Genomic DNA, 8,300 nt, shown 5'->3' with positions numbered 1-8,300 from the left:
TGCAGCGGGAAGAAGCAGGCAGGCGTGGCGTGACTGCTGCTGACAGAAGTTCTGCCCTATGCCAGCTAGTCATGTCTGCGAAGCTGCAGCCTGAACAACATGGCAGCCCAGGCTGAACCAGGCCTCGTATTTTGCTTGAGCTGTAAGAATAATGCACTATGGAAAACTGGAAAATGCTGACACCAAATAGTGTTTCCCACTGTATTTATTAGATTTCCGTGATTGTTTCTGCCCCTGGGACGCCAGCAGCACAACTCTGCAGCCTTTTCATGTTGCTTTAACAACTCCATCTTGTGGGAAGAGAGGCTGCTTTGGAGGCGTGGAGTAAACCAAACTTTTTTACAAAAATCTCATGTTTTGTCAGAGAACTTGAAGATTTCAGTTAAGTTCATGATGTCTATTTTTTAGTTTCTCTGGTTCAGCCATCCTTGACTAGTTACCTCGAAAAGTCTTTCACTGAAAGCTATCATTTAGGCCTAAAGTGGATGGAATTCTGTATCTGAACGTGCGATGGATCCCGATTCTTTTTCCAAAAGACTGAACTGTGTCAGCTCGCCCAGCCGATGGAAATACTTTCCATTGCACTTCCCTCGAGAGATCAGTTTAAAACAGAGCATCGGTACTTCTGTAAAATTTGAACCCAGAGCCCTCCAGCTTCGGCATTTTATTTTCATGACTTATATTTGTTCCCCAACTCCTTAATTTCAAAGGGGCAGCAATCCACCAGGCTTTCCTTTAGAAATCAGATGAAAAGCAGATGTCTGTGCTGAATATTGCACAGCTCTGTACAGCAGGCTTCATGTAATAAAATTACTCAGTGTGGAAATTCTTGACTGTGGCCCAGTTCACAAAGCTTACGAAGAGCCCTGCCATAAGTCTGATGATGCCTTTTGAAATTAAGGGTAGGAGGAAAAAAGCAAAGTCATGAAAGCAAAGTCGCAAAGGCTGGAGGGCACCGGGTTCAAATTTCTCCAAAGCATTAGAACTAGGTTTTAAAACTGATCCTTGGAGTGAACTGCAGGGGAAAATGTCATGAAAAACTGGGCGAGCTAGCACAGTTCAGTCTTTCCTCAAAAAAAGGGAGGCAAGATGTACACTTAGGAGGCAACAGTTTTTTTCAATAAAGGCTTTCTTTAGATGTTCATGTTTGTTAGCTTGTCTCAGCTTATATTGGAATACAGGGCTTCTTCCAACGGTTTATCTTTGACTTGAATGTCTAATCTAAATCCTTTGTTTGCTTTTTTAACACATTATATTGTTTATTTCAATAAGCTCTCCTTATCAAGTATAGTAATTCTGCCCTGGTTTCAATTAAAATCTCCTAAAAAGATTCAGTAATTTACCATCAAGACAAACTCTCAATTCCTTCCTAACTTATGAGACATTTTTCTATCATTTAAGCGGCTTTCTACTTCCCCATCATGTAGGGAAAGAAGATGGTGGCCAGACTCACAATTTATTATTCAAATACTAGTTTTCTGCTAATAATGTACAAAATCCTTTCTAAATTAGAAACAAATAATATGACTTCACCTGTAACCAAAAGAGGAGGCTCCAGGTAGTTCCATTATTTTTTTCTTCTAGTGATTTACAGTGGCTCAGAGTACAAATATACTCTAACTGGTCTGATTTATTATCTTCCTTTCCAAATTAGGGCAATACTGTCATATTTTCCATACTTGGTTTTATTTGTATATCTTTGTTATTGGGAGCGCGGTTTGACAACCGGCTGGGACTCATTCTCAAGTGAGCCCCAGAATGGGAATCTTTTACTTTGCTCAGTAGACACATCTCTTTCTAACCCTGAGCATGCCTGATGAACTAAAACTTCCCCTCTTGCTGGTGATGCCATCATAAATTTGCCTTCTTTCTTTGCTAATGAATTAATACATTTTGCTTTTAGAGAGGCTCAAAAGTTCACTACCAACATGGGGTTTGATAAGGCTTCTGAGTAAATTAGGGCACTAATTCAACTGGATAACTGTAATACATGATTAGTATAGAATCATAGAATCATAGAATGGTTTGGGTTGGAAGAGACCTTTAAAGATCATCTCATCAACCTGCCTGCCATGGGCAGGAACACCTTCCACTAGATCAGGTTGCTCAAAGCCCCATCCAACCTGACCTTGAATACTTCCAGGGCTGGGCCATCCACAACTTCTCTGGGCAACCTCTTCCAGTGCCTCACCACCCTCACAGTACAGAATTTCTTTCTAATGTCTAACCTAAATTTACCCTCTTTCAGTTTAAAACCATTACCCCTCATGCTATCACTACACTCTCTGCTAGAAAGTCCCTCCCCATCTTACCTGTAGGCCCCCTTAAAGTACTGGAAGGCCACAGTAAGGTCTCCCCTGAGCCTTCTCTTCTCTAGGCTGAGCAACCCCAACTCTCTCAGCCTTTCCTTATAGGAGAGGTGCTCCAGATCCCTGATCATCTTCACGGCCCTCCTCTGGACCGGCTCAAGCAGGTCCATGTCTTTCTTGTGCTGGGTGTCCCAGAGCTGAACACAGTACTCAGGTGGAGTCTCACAAGAGTGGAGTAGAGGGGGAGAATGACCTCCCACGACCTGCTGGCCACACTTCTTTTGGTGCAGCCCAGGGTACAGTTGGCTTTCTGGGCTGTGAGCACGTATTGCCCGCTCATATTCAGTTTTCCATACTGTGAAATCCTTCTCCACAGGGCTGCTCTCAATCAACTCATCGCCCAGCCTGTATCCACATTTGGGATTGCCCTGACCCAGGTGCAAGACCTTGCACTTGGCCTTGTTGAAATTCATGAGGTTCACAAGGGCCCACCTCTCAATATTATTACATAGTAATTAAATGTCTATAAATGTTCTTGATATGCTTGAATTAAAGTATTTTACATGATTTTTGGACATTCACAGCACTTAAGCTTCTGCGAACAGAAGGGTTGTACTCCCCTTTGAGTAAGATTTAGCATCTACCTTTAAAAGTAGCTTGCCTGGGAAGATGCAGCTAAGCCTCTGTACCTTTCCTTACTACTTTTGCACATGCTGGCGTAGAAACCAGCTGGTTGTACTGAAACTTGGATTAATTTGAAGTGTAATAAATGGAGCGTAACACAAATGCAGGTAGGGATGGCAGTTACTTCTTAACTGGGTGTGTATGAAGGTGTAAGAAAGGTGGCTGTAAATGTGAGAAGGTATTAACTGAATCCTGAGGCCTGAGGACATGGGGGAAAAACCTGTATACATACTGAAGAAGTCAATCATTAAAGTAAAGTATAATGAGAAATGGATAAAAGAGGGAAAATTATATGGGACTGAAAACATTCCAAGTTGCCAACCTTAATTAGTGTTTGTGAAATCCCTGACTGTTGCCATGGCAATAAATGTGATACCACAAATGCAGCATTCTGACTTCTTCACAGGATCAAGCTAAGTTGGAAAGGAGCAAATCCCTGTGTAAACATCAATATCGTCAATTAATTAGGAAACACAGCAAGATAAATAATAAGACCCCATGAAAGGTAAATTAATTTCTGTTTTCTGTCTGCTACGTTTGAAAGTTTCCCCAGTATCAAACCATCTCTGTAATTCACTTTCGCTTCTACAGTAGTGCTTAATCACAGACCACAGTGGAAGTTATTGTGGAGGGAGTTTTTTAATACATTACTTAGCAGGTTAAAGACTTTGCGTTGTTTGAGATATTTCAGCTACTTAAACACATTTCTTTCTGTAAATGTCACTTAGCCTGTTTATTTATTTATTTGAGATAAAATTCCACCTAAACAAGCCCAGAGTTCTCTGTTCTTTTAAGAAAAAGTGATAATCTAAAATGGAGCAGATCATCTTGAGTGCCATTACACGGCACGTACAGGACAACCAGGCGATCAGGCCCAGTCAGCATGAGTTTATGAAAGGCAGGTCCTGCTTGACCAACCTGATCTCCTTCTATGACCAGGTGACCCACTTAGTGGATGAGGGAAAGGCTGTGGATGTTGTCTACCTGGACTTTAGTAAAGCCTTTGACACCATTTCCCACAGCATTCTCCTGCAGAAACTGACTGCTCATGGCTTGGACGGGCGCACTCTTCGCTGGGTAAAAACCTGGCTGGACGGCTGGGCCAAAAGTGTTGTGGTGAGCCGGACGGTCACAAGTGGTGTTTCTTAGTGCTCAGTATTGGGGCCAGTTCTCTTTAATATCTTTATCAGTGATCTGGATGAGGGGATTAAGTGCACCCTCAGTAAGTTTGCAGACAACACAAGTTGGGCAGGAGTGTTGATCTGCTCGAGGGTAGGAAAGCTCTGCAGAGGGATCTGGACAGGCTGAGGCAAACTGTATGAGGCTTAATAAGGCCAAGTGCCGGGTCCTGCACTTTGGTCACAACAACCCCATGCAATGCTACAGGTTTGGGGAAGAGTGGCTGGAAAGCTGCCTGGTGGAAAAGGACCTGGGGGTGTTGGTCGACAGCCAGCTGAATATGAGCCAGCAGTGTGCCCAGGTGGCCAAGAAGGCCAACAGCATCCTGGCCTGTATCAGAAATAGTGTGGCCAGCAGGAGTAGGCAGGTGATCGTGCCCCTGTACTCGGCGCTGGTGAGGCCGCACCTCGAATACTGTGTTCAGTTTTGGGCCCCTCACTCCAAGAAGGACATTGAGGTGCTGGAGCGTGTCCAGAGAAGGGCAACGAAGCTGGTGAGGGGTCTGGAGCACAAGTCTGATGAGGAGAGGCTGAGGGTACTGGGGTTGTTCAGTCTGGAGAAGAGGAGGCTGAGGGGAGACCTCATCGCTCTCTACAATTACCTGAAAGGGCGCTGTAGAGAGGTGGGTATCAGTCTCTTCTACCAAGTAGCAAGTGATAGGTCGAGAGGAAATGGCCTCAAGTTGCACCAGAGGAGGTTTAGACTGGATATTAGGGAAAATTTCTTCACCGAAAGGGTTGTCAGACATCGGAACAGGCTGCCCAGGGAGGTGGTGGAGTCACCATCCCTGGAGGTCTTTAAAGGATGTGTAGATGTGGCACTTAGGGACACAGTTTAGTAGTGGACTTGGCAGCGTGAGGTTTACAGTTGGACTCAATGATCTTAAAGGTCTATTCCAACCTAAATGATTCTATGATTCTATGAAAATATTGGTCTTGTCTCTTGCATGACCTCAGAATCTGTACTTGACATCAAAGTAGTTCCATTATACACACATAAGTATCTTGCAATATACATAGTATCTAATGACAGCTGGACTCCCAGCCTTCTCTTTAAAGAAAGTCCTTGCTTTTGTGAGTTTAGGTCAGAATCTTGATCTTGTCTGGTTTTCACAGCCATGTCACAACCTCATGTATTCAAACTTCTTCTGTAACCAAATGCAGCCAGAACATTCCATTTTATGAATACAAATGTAAAGGTGTCTAATGTTAGAAAAGAAAACAGAAGAAAAACTGCTAAAATTTTTTCCATACAGTAAACAAGTTTCTTCTTCCTTTATTTGACAAATCACTGTATTGGTAATTCTCACAAACATAGGTCTGGAATACAGTTCTCAAATATGTCCTCTGCTGCTAAGAATTTCATTAATTGACTCCCCATTTATTCAGTTACTGCATCAATAGTTTGGCATTTTAAAAAGTTAATCTTTTTTATCCATTAATAATTATTGTTTAATCCTTATCTTGAAATATTCCTAATGGTCGGTTTCATTAATTTAATAAGGAACAGCTAAATATCTCTTTTCTAAATACTATCTAGTTCATATCACAGCTTAGTTCCAAACGTGATTGACCGGGATGTTGAATAGTCTCATGGATGACTTATATACACAGGGTAAACAAGATCAGTTTGAATACATGGGTTATTTTGAATTTGTCTATGCTTTTATCATGTTTGCATAAGATTTGATACAGTGGCAGCATAAATTGCCCAGGGAAAGAAAAGGAAAACAAAAAAAGAGCGTTCACTGGACACTAGCTCAGTAAACAAAAGGTTTTATTTCTAACTCTGTGACTGAAATGCTATATGCCCTTGGGCATGACACTCCACTCCTTTTTTTCCTGTGTTGTTCCTCTTTCTTTTTCTTTTGTCTATTTGGGCTGGAGCTTCTCCCGGATGGGTAGTGGAGGTGCTAATTAGGATAGCTAGCAAAATGGGGTCCTGATCTCTGTTGTGGCCTCTAGGTGTTGCTGTAATACAAATGATTAATCAAAAGGCATGTTTCATAGCGTCCGTAGAGGGAGTTGCCAATTTTTGTCAGAGCCATGCTTAATTTTATACAATTAAACCTCTCTCTCTCCCCCTCTGCAACATAACTGAAATTTTAGCTTTGTATATTGGACAAATGAACCTGAATTTGAAAAGTCAAGGTAGGAAAGCTGGACAAAGAGATTTGACTCACCTCTAGTTAAAGTTGCTCATTTTGGGGTGCCTTGGTGCCAGCCTCCTGTCCAAGGATGGTCCCTACTAGAGGAACCCGCTATCATATTCCTGACTCAGCCCAACCTTTCAATGCCAGAGTCAATCATTGGGCATCACGTCCTTTGCAAGGACTCTGCTACTGATGTGGTTTAGGTGTGCATGTAAGGCACGCATGAGGACACAAGTGCAGGTGATCTGGACAGAGTTCTGTTCCCATGTCTAAGGACGCAACTTACAGCCCCTGAAGTAATTACAACTTGAGGTACTTGTGAGTTTAGTGAGGATAAGCTTTTTCTTGTAGGGTGAAAATTCAGACCCTGGTGCAGGTTGGTCACAAGATCTGCTTGTTTTGCCTAACAGGGGACTATTATGCAAAACGCATTGCCATTCTCATTAAGGATTTTAAGATTTTTCGTTTAATTTTTAAAATAAGGCATAGGAAAAAAGCAACAAATAATTTGGAAGAGTTTGAGCAACCTTTTGTTTTGTCACATTTCCAACGAAGGAGCTGCCAATCCCGCAGCCCGCCACAGCACACCATTTGATGTAACCTCCAGCTGAGCAGTTCCTGCAGAAGAACAGCTCTCGCAGAGGTGTGCCGGAGCCATTGGTACTTACAGCAATACCCACAATAGTGGCAGATGCCTCTCAAAACTGCATTTGTAGAAAATGTATTTGTAGCCAAACAGTTTTCTCTGGCAGGAGATAAGCAATCCCTCCTACAAAGCAAAGGCACAGTAAGGAAAGGAACTGGACATGCATTTAAAGAAAATGCTGCAGGTGCCTGCTGGAGTGATGTCTTAGCAGGATTTACTGACACAAAGGGGCATAAGACGGGATCAGAGCTCTGTCCTCTTTCCATAGGTCCTTTTTCATAGATGCTATATGGGACCACGAACCCTATAGCCATCCCTTCTCTCCCTCGTGGCTGTCACCATTTGTGAGGTAATTGCGATCCCTTCCCAACACGGAGGAGAAGTAGAGTGAGGGGCAGGTAGTCTCTCTGCTCTGGTCCATATGTAGTTCAACCTCTGGGACAACCATGGTCTGGCTTTCAATATCTAACTGAGATTGCGTAACCAGATACTGCAGGTCTTATTGTATTTATATAAAAGCTATTTTAATCAAAAAACTAGCCATTAAATTGCCAGTGTTCTTAAGCATGCTTCACCAATTTTTCCACTTTTAAGACTCAAGTATACCTTTTTTTTAATGTTTTATAAATGATAAAAAATTCACAGCAGATTTTAACAGAATTAAGCATACTTATTCAATACACATGGGGCCTCTGAAAAAAATGTTATTCAATTTAATAATTTTAATTTACATTGTATATGTACAAGAGCATTTCTTTCAACCCACAGGTTAACACCACAAAAAAAAAAGAAGAAAAAGGAAAAAACTACTGCAGTTAGCGGAGTGAAGAAACTCTTGAAACACTGTTGTCTGAAATAAAAGCAAGGCACTCTCCCTGAACACCTGATATATTCCTGAATTCTGCCTAGACAAAGGCATGTTCACACTGAGAGAGCTCTAAGAAAAGTAGTAGATTTATTCTGTGTTAATTCTTTCTTTTACCACTATGACCTGTCACTGGTTGCACTCTAGGATGAATCTGTGTATTGAAGTTCACATGAAGGACAATTCCACAGATGATGGGATTTGGGAGAGTATCACAGTTAAGACTAGCTATGGAAGACTGGAGGACACCGGCTACGTGAAATCTCACACGGGGCTCTGGACCTGCTACCTCCCACTCACATTCCACTTAATAAATAAACCTTGCTCAACAAAAAAGCAGTTTTACTGTACTATGCTGATTCGCCTGAAAATTCTTTGTAAGGGCCCACTCGCAAGCCCTCATCTGGCTAGTGCTCAGCACCTGGCAGGATCTGTCCCTAGATAAAAGTAATTTCTCAAAGGACC

This window comes from Gavia stellata, chromosome 3 (assembly GCF_030936135.1).
Source record: "Gavia stellata isolate bGavSte3 chromosome 3, bGavSte3.hap2, whole genome shotgun sequence".
NCBI lineage: Eukaryota > Metazoa > Chordata > Aves > Gaviiformes > Gaviidae > Gavia > Gavia stellata.
Note: the sequence above shows the minus strand (reverse complement) of the source record.